Source organism: Palaemon carinicauda, chromosome 3, assembly GCF_036898095.1.
Source record: "Palaemon carinicauda isolate YSFRI2023 chromosome 3, ASM3689809v2, whole genome shotgun sequence".
Taxonomy (NCBI): domain Eukaryota; kingdom Metazoa; phylum Arthropoda; class Malacostraca; order Decapoda; family Palaemonidae; genus Palaemon; species Palaemon carinicauda.
In genome coordinates this window covers 74,349,691-74,376,474 of record NC_090727.1, presented here as the reverse complement: position 1 = coordinate 74,376,474, position 26,784 = coordinate 74,349,691, and the positions used below count along the sequence as shown (strand labels likewise).

The window sequence follows — 26,784 nt, the reverse complement described above, 5'->3', positions numbered from 1 at the left end:
ACTTTGTTGTCCTTGATTTTTGTCAGCCATATTTAATCGTCCATAGCAATGTTTTCAGATATGGAGATTTATCCCTAGATTTGGAGATTTATCCCTAGATTTGAGGATTTTGGGTGTCTGATGGGAATAGTTTGAACAAATTTCTATGAAGAAGAAACAAAGTTGAGTAAATTAGTTTCAATTAGTTTACTTGCACTTATATGAAGTATAGTGAGTAATTTCTATATTAACAAAGCCTACATGATCAAAAGAAAATATATTTGTGGAAATGGGGATTTTTGGGTTGTTTTGGGGATTTTTTATCATGAGTTTTGGGGATTTTTAAACTATCCCATCTGGCAGCCATGTATGGGAAAAGGAAGTGTCTGTGTATTTGTGAATTTGGTAATTAATATTTGTGTGATTTTCAAGCATTTCTGTGATTTTGTTCTTTGTAAGTTATATCTCTGTGTTTAGGTTCTTTATATGTTATTATATTGAAATACTAGATAAAGATAAAGCAGGAAATCTAGTATTGTAAACTATTAGGATCAAAGTCTGTGAAGGTACATGTATCTTGTTGGTTACCATATTATAACCCTGAGGATTTGGTAGATTTTAGGTTGCCATATGCTGTCTGAGGATGGGCTGTAGTGTTAGGTTACCTTATGCCTTCGCTAACAATGGGTTCTTGGTTGTAGCCTAACTTATGCTAACCTTGAGTATGACCTAAAGCTTTTTGTTACCTTATTCTATTTATAAAGATGGGCTATGGTTTTAAGTTACCTTATGCCATCGCTAAGGATAGGTTCTAGGTTTTAGGTTACTTTATGCCATCGCTAAGGATGGGTTCTAGTTTTTAGGTTACCTTATGCGATCACTAAGGATAGGTTCTAGGTTTTAGGTTACCTTATGCGATCACTAAGGATAGGTTCTAGGTTTTAGGTTACTTTATGGCATCACTAAGGTTGGGTTCTAGGTTTTAGGTTACCTTAAGCCATCACTAAGGATAAGTTCTAGGTTTTAGGTTACTTTATGCCATCGCTAAGGATAGGTTCTAGGTTACCTTATGCCATCACTAAGGATAGGTTTAGCTATTAGGTTAACGTATGCTAACCAGGGCATATACATAATTCTGGATTTGAAGATGTCTTTTGGTTTTATGTTACCTTATGCTAGCTTTAACAATGGGCAGTATATTCAGGTTACCTTATATTAGCCTTGAGAATGTTCCAAGTTTTGAGCTACCTTATGTAAGCTTTCAAGCATTGGGGATGAGCTTTGGCTTTGAAGAGAGGCCAGCCAAATCTTAATGTTTGAGTGTAGGTGCAATTGAAGCGTGTATATAAATGCTTACACTGGATAGTGATTTTGTTGATGACCAACACTCATTTTGGAATATCATCCACCCATACCAATGATAACTAGAGGGGCACTCAGTAGAGCGCATGCCTTCGCCACGCCAAGCAGTCTTATTTTGCTCTTAACTCCACTGCATCCGTGTACTTCAATGTATTGTCTCAAAAATCTAATTTTTATTCACCTTGGGTCATACCCCACATGGTCAACAAGTTGTTTTGGAATTGATTCAGTAGTTTTGCGTAATGTTTTCACAAATAAAAAAAATAAACAAAATATTTGCCATTTACTTAACATTGTGATTATTTTCAAAGTATTGCTGCATACTTTTACTTTGATGTACTGTACTGTTAGATTCATCCTTAGGTCATACCCTCCATGACTACCAAGTTTGGTCTAAATCGGTACTGTACTTTTTGTTTAAAGTTGCTCACAAACAAACTAATAAATTAACAAGCTGACAAAACAGAGGTGAATACATACCTTTCGAAAAATCCTTGATTTTAGCGAAGGATATTATGGACAACAGTGGATGGAAAGTGGGAGTTATGATTCAGGGTTACCAAGCAAGATAATTACAGTATATTGTATGCAATATGTTCCTGTGTATATAACTCTCTTTCTTTGAAAAAGAATGTGTCTTCAGGATAGCTGGAATGGCCATTGAAATACATTTTATAGCTAGGAAAAATGCATTACTTTGATTATTTATCTTAGTCTAGCACATGAATCAATTGATAAAAATTTGCAATACAATTTTAGTAGAATGTTTTCATTTACTTGATATTTTTATCAATACTTTATATCCCTCTCTTTTGATAGGCCACTTTTGTTATACCAACTACCCCTGAAACTATCATAAACTAACCAGAGTTTCCTCTATCCTAGTAAATCCCAATCTAACAAATATGTGAAATGACAGTTTGGTGAGAATATAGGAAAACTGGAGTGATATAAGAATGTAACCCAACCTGGTCTAGGGCACATGGTTTTTGGGAAAAGTCCTTTTAATCTAAGGTAGTGCTGAAATGCTTTAGACCCTAACCTAACCTAATTCACCCTTCCCAATTGTTACTGTACTTGGCCAGAGGGGTGCAGTGCCCTACCTGGCACCCATTATCCTTTAAAAAAGTATTGCATTGTTATTTAGAGATATGGAGCCTACTAGCCTAACTTAAGATACCACATCATTCTCAAAACAGCACCCAATTGATTGGAAGCATTTAACTTTTAAAAATACTTGACCCTCCGAATTACTAAATGTCGTTGGAAATATTCTGTATCTCTTCAACTTGCTTCTGACGCCAAGGAAAGCAAGACCACTATCTTTAAAGTCTGGTTTTTATCTGACTCTTGCTGTAAAGGGTCATGCAGTCTTTTTATGGACCTTAGATCTCTAATAACATACCATACAAAGTGCTTTTAGCATGCAGAATTGCTTGAAGCTCCTATTTATGATACATCCAACTTTCCCAGCCATATATTTTTATAAATTGAAGCAAATATCCTAGTAAATCAATGAGTAGTAGTCATTTTAATATACTTCCATAAAATTTCCATTAAATATTTCTCCATAGACAAAATGTGTTCTAAAACAGTTCGCTGTAGAAATTGCGTGATCTTGGCTAAATAGTCAGCATATTCTACAATATCAGACTGTTTATGAGAGGGTTGTTTTTTAACCTTTTACAGTTTTAGAATTAAAATAATTCTTGATTTATTGGTAATTATAATGGGAAGCACCCCATGAACCAATTTTTCATACGACGGTCTTTCCTAAGAAATAGTTCGCAAGATTTAACCTCCAAAATGACAAGCCTTTCAAATGGAAACCATTATATGTATGATGTATCGTCTACATTAATGCTGTAATGTTCTAATAGCTAACCATGTATGATGGTGGGCAAATTCACTTTCCTAGCTTTTTTCCTTTCTCTTGGATTGAATAACAGACACACATTCCCCCACTCAGTCTTTTATGGTACAGCTGGGAACCCCCTCTCTTGTATTTACAATCCTGTGAGACATTAGCAAAGAGGTGGAGCTGGGGGGAGAGTGACTGCTCCCCGCACTCTAGTTATGGGTTGTTTGAATGTGCGTGGATGTAGTATGATAGAGAGTAAAAGATGTGAGATTGGAAGTATGCTTAGGAATAGAAGGATGGATATATTGGCCTTGTGTGAGACAAAGATAAAAGGGAAGGGTAAAGTGATATTTGGTGAAATGTCTGGTAGAGTGTCTGGGATTGAAAGGGAAGGAGCAAGAGAGGGTGTGGCTTTATTGCTGAGTGAATGGATGACAGGTAAAGTAGTGGAATGGAAGGAGATATCATCTAGGTTAATGTGGGTAAGGGTTAGGTTGGGTAGGGAATGTTGGGCGTTTGTCAGTGCGTATGGGTCAGGTTGTGAGAAAAATTAAGAAGAGCGGAATGAGTTCTGGAATGAATTAACCAGGTGTGTAGAAGGACTAGGTAGAAGGAATTATGTAGTTGTCATGGGTGACTGAAATGCTAGAGCGGGCGCTGGAGAGGTAGAAGGTGTCATTGGGAAGTATGGCGTACCAGGTGAAAATGAGAGTGGTGAGACTGGTAGATATGTGTGTTGAGCAAGAGATGGTGATAAGTTCTAGCTTTTTCAAAAAGAAAGATAAAAACAAGTATACATGGGTAAGAGTGGCAAATGGAAGAGTAGAAGAAAGGGCATTAATGGATTATGTGTTGATAACTAAAAGAATGTTTGGAAAATTGAAAGACGTGCACATGTTTAGGGGTATGGCTAACTGTATTTCTGATCATTTTTTGGTGGAAGGAAAATTAGTTGTAGCAAAAGAGTAGGGGAATAGAGTAGGTGGATGCAAAAGGGAGCTAGTGAGGGTTGAAGAGCTAATAAAACCCGGGGTAAAAAGTAAATTTTTCAATATTAATCTTACCCGATAATCATGTAGCTGTCAACTCTGTTGGCGACAGAAACCTACGGACGGGATACGCCAGCGATCGCTATACAGGTGGGGGTGAACACCACAGCGCCATCTGTGGTCAGGTACTCCAGTACTTCTTGTCAACACCACCTCAATTTTTCCTCGGTCGTGCCTCCGGCTAGACCTACATGGATATGCTGTTGATTCTGGAGTTATTGCTCACGATTTGGTGATGTATTTGCTCTAGAGTTTAGCCTTCGCTATTCAGGAAGCTATATCATTAGCTTAGCAAGTTTTGGAATTTGATTTAATTTTTGATTTAATTTTGGTACGAAGAGAGTATGAACTCTCTTTCACTTTTAAATGGCCGACCCTTCCCTTAGACGGAAGTGTTGGTGTCGAAGAGAGTATAGACTCTCTTAATTTTGCTTAACAAAGTTATAGATTTATTTTATATCTCTCCGCCTTTTATAGGCCTCTTTGATTAACTTCCTTTTATTATAAACTTATTAAAATTAATTTTTATATTTGTTTATATTCGACCTTTCCTAATAGTAGGCGGTCTTTTCTTGGAACCGAAGTTAATTAAATTTGAGCCCGTCATTTCGTTTTTACCTGTTAACATATTATGCCTTTTTAATGTTTTTGAAAGAATTTCTTTGATAGTCTTGTACTGTTTTCAAAGTTGAACTAACGTTTTGTTTTGTCTCTGCAGTTGTTGACGTTCAGAACGTTCAACTTGCGCTCTATCGTTACGATAGAGAGAGAGTCTATCACGGTGTCACGTTGCAGTAAGAGTAAACCGATTCTAGCGTTTTGTTCATTCTTTCTTAGCTTAAATGGTTCTATTCTATAAAGGAACTTTTTATTTGGGAAACCTTTCAGTTTTTTCCTTTAACAATAATATGTTTTAACGATATATATAATTGGGCTCTTCTCTCAGCTGCTAAGTCAAGAGAGAGAGAGAGAGAGAGAGATAGAGACGGAGGGAGAGAGAGGAGGATAAACGTTTCGTTCAAGCGGGTAACGTTGTTATCGTTTTTGCTCTTCTCCCTAGTCTCTTTAGGGGAAGAAAGTAAACGTTTCTAGAGTTTTATTCTTGTTCTCAGACTTTATGCGGTGAGAGATTTTAAACGTAGTTTATTTGATCTAGTGTTTAATCTCTTTTCCAGCCACTGAATTATTTATCTTTCATTATGTTTTTCTGTTACATTGTAATACTGTTTTCGCAATTACTAACTTTTAATGAAGGATAGAATTGCGTGTTTCAGGTACAAACCACTTAAAGTTTCGAGTTCAGTGAAATAAGTGCAAACAGAAAATCAAAAGAAAGTGATAAGCGCAAAGTGTTACAGTGTTGCGTTCGAGGGTTCGTCTGTTCGTGCCAGTTGTTCGCCTAGTCTGGGACCTCTTACAAGCTCCCAAGCCCAGGGGAGAAGTAATGTCGAAGGACTTATGGGTTCAGCAGGCCTTGATCGACGAACAGACGTTTCCCTCCGTGGTTTCGGGTGTAACCAACTCACGTAGCCGACGTGATCACCCCACCCACACAAAGACGAGAGAGCCCATTTATTCCTCGTCTGCGGAAGAGGTTTCTCGCAGAAACCATGGACCAAATCTTGCAGCTTTTAAGTGCAAGTCGGTCCCTTCCGCGAAAGTCCAACTCCTAGGTGTAGCCATTAGCACTGGGTCAGTTCGGACTTGCTGCAGTACGACAACTGCACACCTCCCAGAGAGGCAAGGTGGTATCGCAACAGACAGTAACTCCGTCTGTTGCCGCACCAGCTGTTTTAGACCCTCAGTTTCAACGGACAGTAGCTCCGTTTGTTGTTGTCTTTCTTAAACTCTAGTGGTCTATGCTGCTGACAATGCAGTCTCAGCTTGCGGTGTTGATGCAGGAGTTTCAGGCAGAGAAGGTTAACACACCTCCTCCTGCGAGCGCTCCTCCACCTCTACGCAGTCCAGCCTGCCAGACGTATGATGTTGAGGTTCCTCAAGCTACCTCCATGCGTGAGCTGCCGCTTTGGGAGTTGCCAGATACCAGCTCTGTGCAGCAACCTCCACTTTCCTTGAGGCAGGAGCCTCTTGCCACGCGGCAACCTCCTCAACACTTGAGGCAGGAGCCTTATGCTTTGCAGCAACCTCCTCTACCCTTGAGGTAGGAGCCTCTTGCGTTGCGACTACCTCCTCCATCCTCGAGGCAGCTACCTCTTGCGGTGCGACAACCTCCACCATCCTCGAGGCAGCAACCTCAACTCCACCTCTGCGCAGTCCACCCTGCCAGACGTATGATGTTGAGGTTCCTCAACCTACCTCCACGCGTGAGCTGCCGCATTGGGAGTTGCCAGATACCAGCGCTATGCAGCAACCTCTTGCGTTGCGGCAACCTCCACCATCCTTGAGGCAGCAACCTCAACTCTTGCGGCAGCCACCTCCACTCTTGAGGCAAGAACCTCAACTCTTGAATGGGCTCTCGTGGCATGGTTGGTTTCGACCTGGCCTTTCATTAGAAGGGGCTAGCGTTCGATCCCAAGTATGAGGTAGAAATTTATTTCTATTTGAACACGATGTTGTGTTGATATTTATCCATATTGACTCATTAGGGGTAATTTGAATGAATTACTACCAATTGTGTCACGTGGTGGCCCGGGGAAATCTGGTAAAACTCGCTGGTAAAGAGACTGATGTCTCACCAGGTAAATCCTCGGACAGCTAGATTAGTGTCAGGTACAGATTTCTTTAAAAATCCTCCTCTACCCATGAGGCAGCCTCATGCTTATGAAAAGCCTCATACTATGCGGCATCCTCCTCAACGCATGCGGCATAAGCCTCATCCCTTGCAGCTTGAGCCTCATCCCATGCAGCATGAGTCTCATACCATGCAGCATGAGCCTCATCCCATGCAGCATGAGCCTCATCCCATGCAGCATAAGCCGCACGCCATGCAACATGCTCTGCTTACCTTACAGCATGCTCTACATACAGCATGCTCTGCATACCTTACCGCATGCTTCTCAGTCACACATCTTTGGTTGTTGCCAACTCACTAGACTGTCAAGCAGTTTCATAACGTTGCCTTCTAGTCTGCTGCTTTTGCACCAGTGAAACCCTCACTGAGAGAACTTAGCTTTTCTCGGATATGGTTCCTGTAGATGAGAAAGTGCTATTCTCCCTCCTTCTGATTTTCCCTTGAGGACTCTGTCATTTGGAGAGGAGCCTTTAGCTGCTTAGCCTCCTATGGAATTTTATTTAAGCATAGCATGCTTCCAGGGAGGGTAATGGTTCCACTTCAGTCGCTAACCCCGTCTGTTACCACACCTGCTCCCATAGACCTTGAGCTGTATTGCAAGACATGCAGTCCAAGCTTAGTCCTTGTTAGAGGATTTTTTGTTTACGGAGTCAGTGTGTCACTGGGAAGACGTTCAACAACCAGCAGAAGTGTCTTGTTGTGACGCAGTGCGGCAACCTCAGCAACCCGATAAGGAGTTGTCTGTACGACCCAGACAGTCTAGACAGCTTCGGGTTGTCACTGTACTTCCTCGCTTCCCCATGGTTGACAGTTCACAGACTGTGCAGCAGTACCATGATCTTGTGTCCGGCTCCGTCAGACGACTAGCTTTTAAGAGCTCCCACAAGTCGTCGCTGTCTGGAGATTCTCAGATGGACTATGGATCTGACCAAGGAACTGGGCCTCCTGGTCAATTTTGAGGAGTCCCAGCTCGTCCCATCCCAGACCATTGTCTCCTGGGTATGGATCTTCAGAGTCGAGCTTTTCGGGCTTTTCCGTCGGCCCCAAAGATATACTAAGCCCTAGATTGCATCCAGAGCATGCTGAGAAGGAACCGATGCTCAGTCAGGTAGTGGATGAGTCTAACAGGGACACTTTCATCGCTGGCACTGTTCATCGAGTTAGGGAGACCCCACCTCCCCCCCTTCAGTATCATCTAGCGGCTCACTGGATAAAGGACATGACGCTAGAGACGATCTCAGTTCCTGTTTCCGAAGAGAGGAGGTCTACTCTCACGTGGTGAAAGAACAGCTTTCTTCTCAAGGAAGTCTACCTTTGGCTGTTCAGAAACCCGACCGCCGTCTCTTCTCTGACGCATCAGACACGGGCTGGGGTGCGACTTTGGACGGACAGGAATGCTCGGGAACATGGAATCAGGAGCTAAGGACACTTCACATCTATTGCAAGGAGCTGTTGGCGGTTCGTCTGACCTTGATATACTTCAAGTCCCTCCAGCTTAACAAGGTGGTGGAGGTGGACTCTGACAACACCACAGCCTTGGCTTACATCTCCAAGCAGGGAGGGACTCATTCGTGGAAGTTGTTCTAGATCGCAAGGGACCTCCTCATCTGGTTAAAAGATCGAAAGCTCACGCTGGTAACGAGGTTCATTCAGGGCGATATGAATGTCATGGCAGATCGCCTTAGCCGGAAGGGTCAGGTCATCCCCACAGAGTGGACCCTTCACAAGAATGTTTGCAGCAGACTTTGGGCCCTGTGGGGTCAGCCAACCATAGATCTGTTCGCTACCTCGATAACCTAGAGGCTCCCGTTGTATTGTTCTCCGATTCCAGACCCAGCAGCAGTTCACGTGGATGCTTTTCTGCTGGATTGGTCCCATCTCGACCTGTATGCATTCCCGCCGTTCAAGATTGTCAACAGGGTACTTCAGAAGTTCGCCTCTCGCAAAGGGACACGGCTGACGTTGGTTGGCTCCGCTCTGGCCCGCGAGAGAATGGTTCATAGAGGTACTGCAATGGCTGGTCGACATTCCCAGGACTCTTCCTCTACGAGTGGACCTTCTACGTCTACCTCACGTAAGAAGGTACATCCAAACCTCCACGCTCTTCGTCTGACTGCCTTCAGACTTTCGAAAGACTCTCAAGAGCTAGGGGCTTTTCGAAGGAGGCAGCCAGAGCGATTGCCAGAGCAAGGAGGACATCCACTCTCAGAGTCTATCAGTCTAAAGGGGAAGTCTTCCGAAGCTGGTACAAGGCCAATGCAGTTTCCTCATCCAGTACCACTGTAACCCAGATTGCTGACTTCCTGTTACATCTAAGGAACGTAAGATCCCTTTCAGCTCCTACGATTAAGGGTTACAGAAGTATGTTGGCAGCGGTTTTCCGCCACAGAAGCTTGGATCTTTCCACCAACAAAGATCTACAGGACCTCCTTAGGTCTTTTAAGACCTCAAAGGAACGTCGGTTGTCCACTCCAGGCTGGAATCTAGACGTGGTCCTAAGGTTCCTTATGTCATCAAGATTTGAACCTCTCCAATCAGCCTCTTTTAAGGACCTCACATTAAAAACTCTTTTCCTCGTGTGCTTGACAACAGCTAAAAGAGTAAGTGAGATCCACGCCTTCAGCAGGAACATAGTTTTCACATCTGAAACGGCTACATGTTCCTTGCAGCTCGGTTTTTTGCTAAAACGAGCTTCCTTCACGTCCTTGGCCTAAGTCGTTCGAGATCCCAAGCCTGTCCAACTTGGTGGGGGACGAACTGGAGAGAGTACTTTGCCCAGTTAGAGCTCTTAGGTACTATCTAAAAAGGTCATAACCTTTACGAGGACAATCAGAAGCCTTATGGTGGGCTATCAAGAAGCCTTCTCTTCCAAGGTCTAAGAACTCAGTTTCTTACCTATTCAGGCTCCTGATTAGGGAAGCACATTCTCATCTGAAGGAAGAAGACCTTGCTTTGCTGAAGGTAAGGACACATGAAGTGAGAGCTGTGGCTACTTCAGTGGCCCTCAAACAGAACCGTTCTCTGCAGAGTGTTATGGATGCAACCTATTGGAGAAGCAAGTCAGTGTTCGCATCATTCTATCTCAAAGATGTCCAGTCTCTTTACGAGAACTGCTACACCCTGGGACCATTCGTAGCAACGAATGCAGTAGTAGGCGGGGGCTCAGCCACTACATTCCCATAATCCCATAACCTTTTTAACCTTTCTCTTGAATACTTTTTATGGGTTGTACGGTTGGCTAAGAAGCCTTCCACATCCTTGTTGATTTGGCGGGTGGTCAATTCTTTCTTGAGAAGCGCCGAGGTTAAAGGTTGTGATGAGGTCCTTTAGTATGGGTTGCAGCCCTTTATACTTCAGCACCTAAGAGTCGTTCAGCATCCTAAGAGGACCGCTACGCTCAGTAAGAAAGACGTACTTAATAAAGGCAGAGTAATGGTTCAAGTCGTCTTCCTTACCAGGTACTTATTTATTTTATGTTATTTTTGAATAACTAATAAAATAAAATACGGGATACTTAGCTTCTGTGTTAACATGTATGCTGGTCTCCACCCACCACCCTGGGTGTGAATCAGCTACATGATTATCGGGTAAGATTAATATTGAAAAATGTTATTTTCATTAGTAAAATAAATTTTTGAATATACTTACCCGATAATCATGATTTAATTGACCCACCCTTCCTCCCCATAGAGAACCAGTGGACCGAGGAAAAAATTGAGGTGGTGTTGACAAGAAGTACTGGAGTACCTGACCACAGATGGCGCTGTGGTGTTCACCCCCACCTGTATAGCGATCGCTGGCGTATCCCGTCCGTAGGTTTCTGTCGGCAACAGAGTTGACAGCTACATGATTATCGGGTAAGTATATTCAAAAATTTATTTTACTAATGAAAATAACATATCAAGAAAGGTTGAAAATAGCATATGACTTAGTGAAAGTAAGAGAAACTGGTAATTTTCAATATTAATCTTACCCGATAATCATGTAGCTGTCAACTCCGTTGCCCAACAGAAATCTACGGACGGGATACGCCAGCGATCGCTATACAAGAGGGGGGGTGTACTCACCAGCGCCATCTGTGGTCAGGTACTGCAGTACTTCTTGTCAACACCACCTCAATTTTTCCTCTGTCGTGCCGCCGGCAAGACCTACATGGATACGCTGTTGATTTTGGAGTCTTTGTTCACGGTTTTGGTGAAGTATTGCTCTGAAATTTAGCCTTCGCTATACAGGAAGCTTTTCCCTTAGCTTAGATAGCTTTTGGATTGATTTTGATTAATGGTATAACATTCTTTGCTTTAATTTGGAAACCCCCCTTGACTGTTCTCTAATTCAAGATGTCCGACCATTCTCAAGCTCCTAGACAAAGACGATGTAGTGTTAGGACTTGTAATAGGCGTCTTCCGAAGGCCTCGGTTGATCCTCACACTGTTTGTTCCGACTGTAGGGGAAAATCCTGTCAGTTGGAAGATCGATGTGAAGAATGTGCCGGGCTTTCGGAATTCGATTTTAATGAATTCCTCAAGTATAGGGCTAAGTTAGAGAGGGAGAGAGTTAGGAGGAGTTCTTCTCGCTCTTTGGTTTATTCCTCCCCCCATGATCCTCAACCTTTTCCTTCCCCTGTAGTGGTGACCCCCGAACCTATTACTAGTGCTCAGCCTGATATGTCGGATGTGTTACGTGCCATTCAGGCTTTAGGTGATAAGGTGGAGTCTGTAGTGAGTGACCACAAATTTCTCTTGGCAGATGTCAAGGAACTTAAAGTGAAAAGTGCAGTGGGAAGTGGTAGTGCCAGTGCTGTGCCTAGTGTCAGTGTCAGTGTTGCGCATGAGGATACTTCTGTGCGTGCCAGTCGTCCTCCCAGTCCGGGACCTCTTGCAAGCTCCCAAGCCCAGGGGAGAAGCAATGTCGAAGGGCAAAAGGGTTCGGCAGGCCTTGATCGGCGCACAGTAGTATCCTCAGTGGTTGCGGGCGTATCTTATAGAGATCGTCACTTCCACTCTCAGACGATTGAGCCCTTAATTTCCTCGTCTGCGGAAGAAGTTTCCGGGAGGAAACGCTGGACCCAGGTCTCAAGGCCTCTTAAGCGTAAGGTCCAGACCGAGCGAGTCCAACAGCCCAGGTGTAGCCACTGGGCCAGTTCGGACTCGCCGCAGTCATCTGATGGCTGCACGCCTCCTAAGAGAGGTAAAGCGATGCCTCAACAGGCCTCTGCCCCAACATCTGTTGATCCCAAGTTGGCTATGCTGCAGAATATGCAGTCGCAGCTTGCGGTGTTGATGCAGGAGTTTCAGGCAGAGAAGGTTAGCACACCTCCTCCTGCGAGCGCTCCTCCACCTCTGCGCAATCCACCCTGCCAGACGTATGATGTTGAGGTTCCTCAACCTGCCTCCATGCGTGAGCTGCCGCATTGGGAGTTGCCAGATACCAGCGCTGTGCAGCAACCTCCACTTTCCTTGAGGCAGGAGCCTCATGCTATGCGGCAACCTCCTCAACCCTTGAGGCAGGAGCCTTATGCTTTGCAGCAACCTCCTCTACCCTTGAGGCAGGAGCCTCATGCGTTGCGACAACCTCCTCCATCCTGGAGGCAGCAACCTCTTGCGTTGCGGCAACCTCCACCATCCTTGAGGCAGCAACCTCAACTCTTGCGGCAGCAACCTCAACTCTTGCGGCAGCCACCTCAACTCTTGAGGCAAGAACCTCAACTCTTGAGGCGAGAACCTCAACTCTCGAGGCAAGCACCTCAACTCTTGAGGCAAGAACCTCAACTCTTGAGGCAAGAACCTCAACTCTTGAGGCAAGAACCTCAACTCTTGAGGCAAGAGCCTCTCTCTGCGCAGCCACCTCCTCAACCCTTGAGGCAGGCGCAACTCTTGAGGCAGGAACCTCATGCTATGAGGCAGCCACCTCAACGCATGCAGCAACCGCATTCTTCGCAGCATGAGCCCCTTCCCATTCAACATGAACCGCAGACTATGCAGCATGAGCCTCATGCCTTACAGCATTCGCTTCTCACCACGCTTGCTCCTCAGACCCCCGCAGAACCTCCTTCATCCCAGCCTCATGACTTTGTCATTACCAGCCCTCATCCTCTTCAGCAGAGACTTGATGATGAATCCGCAAGTGCGCATGCACCCGTTCTTCAGGATTCAGCCATTCAGCATACCGCTTTATCGTTACCTCTCGCTTCTCAACCCTCAGGTGATGAGGTTTCTGAGGATGAAGCTGCTCACCTGGATGATCCTTCTTCTGATGTGGAGGAACCCAAGTCGTTGCCACCCTCCATTGACTTTCGTAAGGTCCTGACTGTTCAGAGAGTTATACCCTGAACACTTTGTTTCTGCTACCCCTCGTTCTCCTCCATCCGAGTTTTCTCTAGGCATGCAGCCTATTAAGTCTGCCTACACTAAGCTTGTCTTCCCTAGATCATCAAAGAGAGCTTTGAGAATTTTAGGGGATTGGTTGCAGTCCAAGCAGCAACTGGGAAGGACGTCTTTTATGTTTCCTCCTCCTAAGCTGACTTCTAAGTCGGGCGTCTGGTATGCCACGGGAGAGGAACCAGGCTTTGGGATCCCTGCCTCTGCCCAGGCTGACTTCTCAAGTTTGGTTGACTCTCCCCGTAGGTCGGCTATGAGACGCTCTAAGGTCTGCTGGACCTTTTCTGATCTGGACCACTTCTTGAAGGGAGTCTTTCGCGCCTTTGAAATTTTTAATTTCCTCGACTGGTGCCTGGGGGCCTTGAGCAAGAAGACTGCCCCTTCTGACAAAGACTCGGCCATGCTGATCATGTCCTGTATGGACAAAGCAATTCGCGATGGTTCTGGCGAACTTGCTTCTATTTTTGTCTCGGGAGTCCTCAAGAAAAGGGAACAACTTTGCTCCTTCCTTTCTACTGGTATCACCTCTTGCCAGAGGTCACAGTTACTGTTTGCTCCTCTCTCCAAGTTCCTGTTTCCTGAGGATCTAATCAAAGAGTTGGCTACGGCTCTTATACAGAAGGATACGCATGACCTCGTGGCCTCTTCAGCACGTAAGGCTAAGGTTGTACCTTCAGTACCGAGAACTTACCGCACCCCAGTGGCTGATACACCTGCTACCAGATTTATTCTGCCCTTTCGTGGCAGAGCCCCCAGCCGAGGAAGTACCCGCCCAGACGGTCACAGGGGCAGGTCCAAGAAAGGTGCCAAGTCCACGAAAAGCAAGCATTGACTCTCCTCCTCTCCAGACAGCTGTAGGAGCCAGACTCAAGACCTTCTGGCAAGCCTGGGAAAGAAGAGGTGCAGACGCTCAGTCTGTCAAGTGGCTAAGGGAGGGTTACAGAATTCCGTTCTGCCGCAATCCCCCTCTGACCACTTCTCCCATCAACCTCTCTCCCAACTACAAGGAAAAGGACAAGAGGCTAGCGTTACATCAAGAGGTGTCGCTCCTGTTACAGAAGGAGGCAGTGGTGATAGTCCGGGATCATCAATCCCCGGGCTTTTACAACCGTCTCTTCCTGGTGGCCAAGAAGACAGGAGGTTGGAGACCGGTGCTGGACGTCAGTGCGCTCAATGCTTATGTCACCAAGCAGACGTTCACTATGGAGACGACGAAGTCGGTCCTAGCAGCGGTCAGGCAGGAGGACTGGATGGTCTCGTTGGATCTGAAAGACGCCTACTTTCACGTTCCCATCCATCCAGACTCCCAACCTTTTCTGAGATTCGTCTTTGGAGAGGTTGTGTACCAATTCCAAGCCCTGTGTTTTGGCCTAAGCACGGCACCTCTGGTGTTTACGCGACTGATGAGGAATATTGCGAAATTCCTTCACTTGGCGGACATCAGAGCCTCCCTTTATTTAGACGACTGGCTTTTAAGAGCCCCCACAAGTCGTCGCTGTCTGGAGAGTCTCAGATGGACTTTGGATTTGACCAAGGAACTGGGTCTATTGGTCAATTTAGAGAAGTCCCAGCTTGTTCCTTCCCAAACCATCGTTTACCTGGGAATGGAGATTCAGAGTCAAGCTTTTCGGGCTTTTCCATCGGCCCCAAGAATCAACCAAGCCCTAGAGTGCATACTGAGCATGCTGAAGAAGAACAGATGCTCGGTGAGACAGTGGATGAGTCTAACAGGGACTCTGTCATCGTTAGCCCTGTTCACCGAGTTAGGGAGACTCCACCTCCGCCCCCTTCAGTACCATCTAGCAGCTCACTGGGACAAGGATATGACGCTCGAGGCGGTCTCTATTCCTGTTACCAAAGAGATGAGGACTACTCTAATGTGGTGGAAGAGCAACATCCTTCTCAAGGAGGGTCTCTCTTTAGCTGTTCAGACCCCCGATCTTCATCTCTACTCGGACGCATCAGACTCGGGCTGGGGCGCGACCTTGGACGGACAGGAATGCTCGGGGACATGGAACAAGGAACAGGAAACGCTTCACATCAATTGCAAGGAGTTGTTGGCAGTACATCTGGCCTTAATGAACTTCAAGTCCCTCCTGCTAAACAAGGTGGTGGAGGTGAACTCCGACAACACCACAGCCTTGGCGTACATCTCCAAGCAGGGAGGGACTCATTCGAGGAAGCTGTTCGAGATAGCAAGGGACCTCCTCATTTGGTCAAGAAGTCGAAAGCTCACGCTGGTAACGAGATTCATTCAGGGCAATATGAATGTCTCGGCAGATCGCCTCAGCAGGAAGGGTCAAGTCATCCCCACAGAATGGACCCTTCACAAGAACGTGTGCAACAGGCTTTGGGCCTTGTGGGGTCAGCCAACGATAGATCTGTTCGCTACCTCGATGACCAAGAGGCTCCCGTTGTACTGTTCCCCGATCCCAGACCCGGCAGCAGTTCACGTGGATGCTTTTCTGCTGGATTGGTCCCACCTCGATCTGTATGCATTCCCGCCGTTCAAGATCATCAACAGAGTTCTTCAGAAGTTCGTCTCTCACGAAGGGACACGGCTGACGTTGGTTGCTCCCCTTTGGCCTGCAAGAGAATGGTTCACAGAGGTACTGCAATGGCTGGTCGACGTTCCCAGGACTCTCCCTCTAAGAGTGGACCTTCTACGTCAACCTCACGTAAAGAAGGTACACCCAAGCCTCCACGCTCTTCGTCTGACTGCCTTCAGACTATCGAAAGACTCTCTAGAGCTAGAGGCTTTTCGAAGGAGGCAGCCAGAGCGATTGCCAGAGCAAGGAGGATATCCACTCGCAGAGTCTATCAATCCAAGTGGGAAGTCTTCCAAAGCTGGTGCAGAGCCAATGCAGTTTCCTCTACCAGTACCACTGTAACCCAAGTTGCTGACTTCCTGTTGCATCTTAGGAATGTTAGATCTCTTTCGGCTCCTACGATCAAGGGGTACAGAAGTATGTTGGCAGCAGTTTTCCGCCACAGAGGCTTGGATCTTTCCTCCAACAAAGATCTACAGGACATCCTTAGGTCTTTTGAGACCTCTAAAGAACGTCGCTTGTCCACTCCAGGCTGGAATCTAGACGTAGTCCTAAGGTTCCTTATGTCACCTAGATTTGAACCTCTCCAGTCAGCCTCTTTCAAAGACCTTACTCTCAAAACTCTTTTCCTCGTCTGCCTTGCAACAGCCAAAAGAGTTAGTGAGGTTCACGCCTTCAGCAGGAACATAGGATTCACATCTGAAACAGCTACATGTTCCTTACAGCTCGGTTTTTTGGCAAAAATTGAAATTCCTTCACGTCCTTGGCCTAGATCGTTCGAAATTCCTAGCCTTTCCAACATGGTGGGTAACGAACTAGAGAGAGTTCTTTGCCCTGTCAGAGCTCTAAAGTACTATCTTAAAAGGTCAAAGCCTATACGAGGGCAATCAGAGGCCTTATGGTGTGCCATTAAGAAACCTTCGATGCCTATGTCCAAGAACGCAGTTTCTTATTACATAAGGCTTCTGATTAGAGAAGCTCATTCTCACATGAAGGATGAAGACCTTGCTTTGCTGAAGGTAAGGACACACGAAGTGAGAGCTGTGGCTACTTCAGTGGCCTTCAAACAGAACCGTTCTCTGCAGAGTATTATGGATGCAACCTATTGGAGGAGCAAGTCAGTGTTTGCATCATTCTATCTCAAAGATGTCCAGTCTCTTTACGAGAACTGCTACACCCTGGGACCATTCGTAGCAGCGAGTGCAGTAGTAGGTGAGGGCTCAACCACTACATTCCTTTAATCCCATAACCTTTTTTAACCTTTCTCTTGAATGCTTTTATTGTTGTTTTGGGTTGTTACGGTGGGCTAAGAAGCCTTCCGCATCCTTGTTGATTTGGCGGGTGGTCAATTCTTTCTTGAGAAGCGCCTAGGTTAGAGGTTGTGTTGAGGTCCTTTAGTATGGGTTGCAGCCCTTTATACTTCAGCACCTTAGAGTTGTTCAGCCTCCTAAGAGGACCGCTGCGCTCAGTAAGGAAGACGTACTTATTAAAGGCAGAGTAATGGTTCAAGTCGACTTCCTTACCAGGTACTTATAATTTCATTTGTTATTTTGAATAACTGATAATATGAAATACGGGATACTTAGCTTCTTGATTAACATGTACACTGGTTTTCACCCACCCCCCTGGGTGTGAATCAGCTACATGATTATCGGGTAAGATTAATATTGAAAAATGTTATTTTCATTAGTAAAATAAATTTTTGAATATACTTACCCGATAATCATGATTTAATTGACCCACCCTTCCTCCCCATAGAGAACCAGTGGACCGAGGAAAAATTGAGGTGGTGTTGACAAGAAGTACTGCAGTACCTGACCACAGATGGCGCTGGTGAGTACACCCCCCTCTTGTATAGCGATCGCTGGCGTATCCCGTCCGTAGATTTCTGTCGGGCAACGGAGTTGACAGCTACATGATTATCGGGTAAGTATATTCAAAAATTTATTTTACTAATGAAAATAACATTTTAGAGGTGTGGAAGTTGGTAAAAGAAAATTTTGTTAGGATTGCAAGTGATGTGTGTGGCAAGAAGGTTGTTGAAGGCAGCATGAGGAAGGACAGTGAATGGTGGAATGAAGGAGTGAAGGTAAAAGTGGAAGAGAAAAAGAGGGCTTTTGAAGAAGTATGAAAAATATAGTGAAAAATGTGGAAGTAAAGCGCAAGGTAAGTGAGACAAAGAGGGCAGCTGACCTGAGGTGGGGTCAGGGATTGGGTGATTCATATGAAGAGAATAAGAAGTTTTGGAAAGAAGTGAAGAGAGTAAGGAAGGCTGGCTCAAGAATTGAAGAGACAGTGAAAGATGGAAATGGAAGGTTGTTAAAAGGAGAGGAAGCAAGGAAAAGGTGGGTGGAATATTTTGAAAGTTTACTGAATGTTGAGGATAATAGGGAGGCAGATATAATTGTTGCAGGTGTTGAGGTGCCGGTAATGTGAGATGAGAATGAATGAGTGAGAGATTACAAGAGAGGAAGCGAGGAGAGCACTAGATGAAACGAGAGTAGGAAAAGCATCTGGTATGGATGGTGTGAGAGCTGAGATGTTGAAGGAAGGGGGTGTGACTGTACTTGAATGGTTGGTGAGATTGGTTAATATGTGTTTTGTGTTGTCAATGGTACCAGTAGATTGGGTTTGTGCATGTATTGTATTACTATATAAGGGTAAGGGAGATGTGCATGAGTGTTGTAATTCAAGGGGTATTAGTTTGTTGAGTGTAGTTGGAAAAGTGTATGGTAGAGTACTGATTAATAGGATTAAGGATAAAACAGAGAATGCAATCTTAGAAGTACAGGGTGGTTTTAGAAGAGGTAGGGGTTGTATGAATCAGATTTTTACAGTTAGGCAGATATGCGAGAAATATTTAGCAAAAGGTAAGGAGATGTATGTTGCGTTTATGGATCTGGAGAAAGCGTATGATAGAGTTGATAGGGAAGCAATGTGGAATGTGATGAGGTTATATGGAGTTGGTGGAAGGTTGTTGCAAGCAGTGAAAAGTTTCTACAAAGGTAGTAAAGCATGTGTTAGGATAGGAAATGAAGTGAGCGATTGGTTTCCGGTGAGAGTGGGGCTGAGACAGGGATGTGTGATGTTGCCATGGTTGTTTAACTTTTATGTTGGAGTGGTGAGAGAGGTGAATGCTCGAGTACTTGGACGAGGATTGAAACTGGTAGACGAGAATGACCATGAATGGGAGGTAAATCAGTTGTCGTTTGCGGATGATACTGTACTGATTGCAGACGCTGAAGAAAAGCTTGGCCGTTTAGTGACAGAATTTGGAAGGGTGTGTGAGAGAAGGAAATTGAGAGTTAATGTGAGTAAGGTTATGAGATGTACGAGAAGGGAAGGTGGTGCAAGGTTGAATGTCATGTTGAATGGAGAGTTACTTGAGGAGGAGGATCAGTTCAAGTACTTGGGGTCTGTTGTTGCAGCCAATAGTGGAGTGGAAGCAGATGTATGTCAGAGAGTGAATGAAGGGTGCAAAGTGTTGGGTGCAGTTAAGGGAGTAGTAAAAAATAGAGGGTTGGGCATGAATGTAAAGAGAGTTCTATATGAGAAAGTGATTGTACCAACTGTGATGTATGGATCGGAGTTGTGGGGAATGAAAGTGACGGAGAGACAGAAATTCAATGTGTTTGAGATGAAGTGTCTAAGGAGTATGGCTGGTGTATCTCGAGTAGATAGGGTTAGGAACGAAGTGATGAGGGTGAGAACGGGCGTAAGAAATGAGCTAGTAGCTAGAGTGGATATGAATGTGTTGAGGTGGTTGGCCATGTTGAGAGAATGGAAAATGCCTGTTTGCTAAAGGTTATGATGAATGTAAGAGTCGATGAGAGAAGTACAAGAGGAAGGCCAAGGTTTGGGTGGATGGATGGAGTGAAGAAAGCTCTGGGTGATATGAGGATAGATGTGAGAGAGGCAAGAGAGCGTGCTAGAAATGGAATGAATGGCGAGTGATTGTAACGCAGTTCCGGACCGGCCCTGCTGCTTCCTCCGGTGCCTTAGATGACCGCGGAGGTAGCAGCAGTACAGGATTCAGCGATATGAAGCTTCATCTATTGTGGATAACGGGGGAGGGTGGGCTGTGGCACCTTAGTAGTACCACCCGAACTCGGTTGAGTCCCTTGTCAGGCTGGGAGGAACATAGAGAGGAGAGCTCCCATTATTTGTTTCATTTGTTTGATGTCGGCTACCCCCCCAAATTGGGGGAAGTGCCTTGGTATATGTATGTAGTATTGATTCTTATAATTGGCTTTGTATAAATATTATCCTGTTTTTTATATATTTCTTGGTGTGGTTCTACTCTTTTTATAGGTTTTAGAGACACTTTCTCAGCTGAGGCTAAATGCCTTTGTGCCAATAGAAGACCATGGTGCTCCCAGGCCAGAATTTTTTATTGTTTTTTTTTTATATTCTTCAAGAGTGATATCAGGTCTTTGTGGTAAACATATAATATAGGGTTATTATTCTTTTAAAGAGTTTCATCTCTAGAAGATATTATATCCCATATTAGTTATCTGAAGGTTTTCAACCAAGCATCTAAAAGGTTGTGTGGGGTAGTTTCTGTTGGTTGATTATCACCAACAGTACTCAATAGATTTTATTCTTTATGTATCCCATGGTTGATGGCTATTTTGAATTTAAGGTACTTTCTATTGTGACCCTGAATAACTAAAAGCACAATATTGCAGGACTTTGAGGATCCTATGTTGTTTGATAAGGTACTGCTTGCTTACAGGAACAAGTTAGTCTCTATATCAAATTGGTTACGTATAGACTAAAGATTGTCTCTAGTAGCTTATGAATACTGTACTATTAGCTACCAGTGCTGTACCATATTTGATCAAATAATTGTAAACCATAAAGAATGAAGTTATTGGAAAAGTCAGTAGCACTGTATTTTGTAATTTCATAGATTTAAAGTATTTGTTGCAATGTACAGTAGTTAAAAAAAAAAGCTGATTTCACTTTTAATAACTTCAAATGGAAAGTATGCGTAAAAAAATAAAAAGTTAGTCGTATAAATTATTAAAGATGGCTTCTTGAAATGATATTGGAATTTGTTGTAAGCTATGCAATAGTACTGTACAGTATGTGGTCCCTTATGGACCATCGTAGTCCTATATTATTCTTTTGTACAATTAAGGTTGATATTCAGTAGGTTTACTTTTATTCTCATTCCAGGTTATTTGCTGAAAAAATGAAATACATACTGAAGAAAGAACTTGAATACTTTTGACATTCATAAGGAAATGGTAATTTCAATGGCACTCTTACTTGGGTGACTCTAGGAAGAATAGGTAAATATGGTTGATCAATAAAGTGCTAATGTTTTTTTCTTCAAATATATTTCAACCAGCAAATACAGTAGTGTGTAGTTAATCTTTTATAGAAAGATTTAAAAGATTTACTATACTTCTAAGTATTTGGAAATTTTTAAATACAGTAGTTATACAGTATTATTATTATAGCATAGCAAAAACAATAGTAATAATGGGAGAGAAAATAGACAGTAATTACCATATTCAAAGCTATTTTGAGTAAATTTAAATAAAATTAATTACGTCCATGAAGATATTTATGAATGGTGTCCAGAAATTCATTTGATATTGCTCGAAGTAATCAATTGGCATTGAAACCTTGTCCCCTCTAAAATAAGTTGGCAACTAAGGACTGGGATAGGTAAATGCTGGCCTATCTCCTTCCTTTTCTTCATAGACATGTTGGAGCCATCAGTCCACTTATTGCAGTGTACTGTAGGTATCCCTTAAAGGATCTACCCAACACCTAGCTTCTAACTTTGTAGCCATCTGCTTTACCTCTGCTCACGGTTCTTTCTTCTGTCCATTCAACCTCTTTAAACGTGACAGTTTTTTGTAAAACAACAAGGTGGTATTCCACCTCGGTTATACCTGGCTACTGAATGGCTTTCCAAAGCCCAGCATGAGTCCGTATGACCCAGATTCATAAATCTAGTCTAATCCTTGACTTTTTAGGTGTTACTCTCATTTTCTATCTGCTGTTAAAATTCCCTTATTTGATAATTATACTATAAAGGAATCCAATGGGTAATCAAATACAATTTCAACCTTACACAATTTAAAGATTGTAATTAAGGCATATAACCTTCAGTACCTTAAGTTACAGTAATCAACTCACACTTACCAGGTTCTTTTGGAAAATTATAAAAACTTTAGTAACAAAGATCTAAGATCTAATTAGTATACAGTAATAGCCAATTAAAATTACATTAAAGCTAGTAGTAATTCCAGTCAGAGTACTGTAATTCATTGCCTAAAATTTACATTTATCAAAGATTAATATACAGTGCAGTACTGTATTTTTCCTTAAGCAAACCAAATAATATCCTTACTGTACCACATTGGCATTCTTCAAAAGTGATAATATTAAAGAAAAGAAAAGGCTCTGGACTTGATCCAACACTTACTCTTGCCTCACTCTAGTTAGGCTATTTTGATGTTTAGATACTTGAGGGTTAACTAAAAAGAAAATTATTAATGGCTGGTTGAAGCACCAATAGTGAGTAAACAATAAATAGTAGCGAATTGAATTTCGAAATATCAAAAGAAATCCTGGCATGCAACAAGACTATTTCAACTACTGTACTTCAACTGTACGGAACAGTAAAGGTTTCTCACTTAAAAGAAATATTAATGAAATTCTTAGTGGTAAAAGTAATGCATATGTTACAACAGATAAACCAGAGCCTCTGTGAAATGCTTCATAGTTCAAGGATCAGAACTGTATACATTTAGGTGTTGAGGGTAGACAAGTACTGTATGTATGCTTGTACAGAATCAAATGCAATTTATGCTAAAAGATTTGGCCATTCTATTCAATCAAGAAATGCCATAATAAGGAGGTACTGTACTGTATGCAATTTATGCTAAAGATTTGGCTGTTTAATCAAGAAATGCCATAATGAAGTGGTGCAGTACTGTATGTGCCTTCTGTAAATTTGAAAATAGTACACTAATACAAATTGCATAATTCATATTTGAGTCAAAATGGAGCTTTATTTTGTGTTGAAGTCTTGTGATGGGCAAGAGGGATCTCAAACCGGTGAATACATCCCACCCCCCCAGTTCATCTAAATGTTTCCTGATATTATTTGTACCTCTACCAAGTCAACCCTTTTGTCCTTTAAAATAGGGACTGGCTGTAGCACAAGCTGGAAAGGCTGTTGAATTTGTTTTTTAAGTACAGTAGCCAACTTATGCCTTATGCAGCAATGAGTATGGATGTACTGTTGTTCCCACTTAAGGCTTTCATTTTTTTCTTGTTTTTTCAGAAAGTGGATGAGTTTCGATTCATAAAGCTGATCATTGATATTCAGTTTCGTAAATGTGGGGAAAGGGTGGTTGCTGCTACTAGTCGGTGGTATTACCAGCACTTATTCAGGGCTTTGTAGAGGTCATGACTTAGCAGTCAACCCCATGTCCTGAAGCCTAAAGCTGGGCAAAAAAAAAGAGCTGAGGCTTTTGATACCTGTGCATAGTTCCAATTTCACATGTGCTAATTGCATCATTGCACACCACAGGGCCCTTGGCTCCCTTCCTTGTTGTGCCTGGGATCCCAGTCCGTGTCAGAGTCAAGTACCAGTGAGAGTGCCTGTTACTTCCCCCCCTGTAACAGTGTTCCCCAGTTTTGGGGTTCCTGTTGGAGGAACCCATTTTGTTTCTCCCCTTGGGAGACTTTTTTTGTCGATAGTCACTTGAAACTCTTTTCTGCTTTCAGACCATGAGGAGAAAATTGGTGCAAAGAAGCAACGTCACTCCTTTATCCCTTCCAGCTCTGATTCTGACGCTTCTTTTAATACAGTAATATAAAAAGTTGTCGTCGTTGTGAAAGTCCAGGAAGGCCAGTCATAGTTGCAAAAAAAAAATTCTTGAAAACATCACCACCTCTTCGGGTGATGGACGACACCATTTATGGTCCTGCTCAAGGTGCACAAAGCCTTGACCCAGCCTCATGCCATAAGCCCTCTGGGCCCTAGTGATATTCATGGGCTTCATGCCAATATTCAAGACATAGTCTTGTCCTGACAACATCATATTCTTTCTCAAATGAGTTTATTACTAGTTTTAAGAAGCCAATAGTTTTGAAATGAGGTGCCATTCCTAGGGCAAGGAGAATGGCAATGTATGTTAGGACATAGTACCCTGCTTCACCAAATCCTGCTATGAATGTGGATGTCATGAGATGTGGGTAATGAAAGTTTGTGGCAGGTATAACTTCTATTTGTGTTCAATCTACAGGAATCCAGGACTCGTCTATCTTCGATTGTTTTCTTACCATTATGGCTAAGATATATAAGATGATGATAGAAAGGCCTCCTTTTATTTTTGTTTGTCATTTCAATGCTCACCATTGGTTGTGGGTAAATTCTGTTTCTCTGGCTGATCACCATGGCTTAAGAGCTTTGGACTTTGCCTCTGAATCAAGTTGAGAGCAAATCATAAGTGAAGCTACTGACAGGTCTGGTAACTGCTTGGACCTACTATACATAGACTCCCCTGGTTGGTTCTCCTGATTGGACATCTGATCATGTCTTAATTTTATTAGTAGAGAAGACTGAGCAGCCTGTCCCTGATGTATCATAATCGTGCAAGATTCATGTAAAAACTCGAGCAGACTGGAATGCCATTTTTTTTTTTTTTTTTTTTTTTTTTTTTTTTTTTTTTTTTTTTTTTTTTTTTTTTAACTTGAACTTGTCACAATTGTATACTAGTGTTGTGCCTGTTGTTCTTTTGAATGAGAATCTAGTCAACACAATTGATAGGCATATCTCTTCTCATGTGCTAAAGTACAGAGTGAAAGACAAACCCTGGTTCAATGATGATTGTAGACATGCTTATTTGGAGAAGCAGGGGACCTATCATCTTTTTAAGGTAACAGATCATATTTAACCTGGAATAACTATACTTAGAGCCTTTGTTCTGAGTTTATGCTTCAACTCAACTGAAAATTATTACAAGTTAACCATAAAAAAAAACGTTTCTGGTACAACTCGGGAACATAAATGGTGGGCTACCCTTAAGTCTGCTCTATTTGGTGTAGACGTAACAGTTCCTTCCTCCTTTACTTGAACCAGATGGCTGTCACTCTCTATCAAAAGGAAAAGGTAACCCTTTTTTACCTGATGTGTTTGACAGTAAGCAAAGTAATGAGGAACTTGATTTTCCTCATTCCTGTTTTCCTCGGGCTAAAGTAACTAGTTTACATTTTTGTTATTGTGAATGTAAATCTTTCTTGATGCTTATGGAGGTGTAGACCAAATGTTGTTTTTCCTTTTTTTTTTTTTTACATAAAGACTGCATATTTTTTAGCTCTTAAGTTATGTTATTTTCCACAAGTTAGCAAGAAGAGGTCCCTTTAGCACTTGTTAGAGAAATAATGTTATTACATCAAGCAAATGTGTTTGTGGTAGCTCAGGTCCAACTGATTACTGCCTATTTTCCATAACTCCCATATTATCCAAAGTTTTTGAACGTCTTTTGGCAAAATGTCTAAAGACGTCTGCCGAGGATAATTGTCTGTTCCTTTGTTTGCAATTTGGCTTTCGTGAGGGCCTTGGAGCATGTGATGTCCTTTTTGCAATCACCAATGCTGTACAGAAATCTCTCGATTGTGGTCAGGGAAGTTTGTGTGATTGGCCGTGATTTTAGTGCTACTTTTGACTGTGTTAATCATGAGGCCTTTGTTATCAAATTCAAACAATTGGGAGTGGGTGAGTCTTTTTTAGGCATCATTTTTTAATTTTTAATACCTGTACAGTAATTGCAGAGAATTGTTGTCTTGAACTTTGTATGACTTAAAATTTTAGGTGTGATTCTTGACAGCAAATTTACTTTTGGGAAACACATTAGGTCTGTTCTTCAATTGCACAAAAAATTAGCTTATTGAGAAAGTCTCTTAAGATTTTTGGTGATCAATCTATTCTGAAGAAGTGTTTTGATTCTTTCATTCTACCTTCTTTTGAGTATTGTTCTCCTGTCTGGTCTTCAGCTGCTGATTCTCATCTTAATTTGTTGTACAGAAACTTACGGTCTATTGAATTTCTTATTCCTGATCTAGATATTGATCTTTGGCACAGTCGTTCAATTAGTTCATTAGGCATGTTGCATAGTATTTTTCATAATTCTGACCATCCTGGACAATTCTATCCTGTTCGTAATACTGGGCATGCAGTTAATTCTTATAGCCAGGCCTTCTCCATCATGATGCTCAATACTACACAGTATTCTAGAAGTTTTATTCCAGCTGTTACCAAGTTGTGGAATGATCTTCCTAATCGGGTAGTTGAATCAGTAGAACTTCAAAAGTTCAAAGTTGCAGCAAATGTTTTTACGTTGAACAGGCTGACATAAGTCTTTTTATAGTTTATACAGTATATATGACATATCTGTTTTGATGTTATTACTGTTTTAAGAATAATTTGTTAATTTTTTATTGTTTATTTATTCCCTTATTTTCTTTCCTCACTGGGCTATTTTTCCCTGTTGGAGCCCATGGGCTTATAGCATCTTGCTTTTCCAGTTAGGGTTGCAGCTTGGCTAATAATAATAATAATAATAATAATAATAATAATAACGCTTGTAGTAGCAATGTATTCTTATACTGTAATGAAGTCAGTTTTTACTTGAGAGGAGAATTGAGTTGATTGTATTTCATCTTGTTTTATAATTCTAATTTTGAAATTAAAATTTATGCATTAAGGTTTAAAGGAGGAATTTCCAATCCAGGTAAAAGGTCTATTCAACAATGGACCTGATATGCATGTAGAATTGGTAGAACCAGTGTTCACAATTAGAAGTTTACTGTACTTGCAAACAAG

General features: G+C 42.6%; 1 long non-coding RNA gene across 1 annotated transcript in view; it reads left to right on the top strand.

Moving 5' to 3' along the window:
• The first annotated feature begins 299 nt into the window (after positions 1–299).
• Positions 300–26,784, top strand: part of LOC137638337 (uncharacterized) — a 29,381-nt gene continuing 2,896 nt past the window's right edge. Inside the window, exons 1-2 of the long non-coding RNA XR_011044067.1 lie at positions 300–433; positions 21,111–21,226. This is a non-coding gene — a long non-coding RNA (uncharacterized lncRNA). The remainder of the gene's footprint in view (positions 434–21,110; positions 21,227–26,784) is intronic.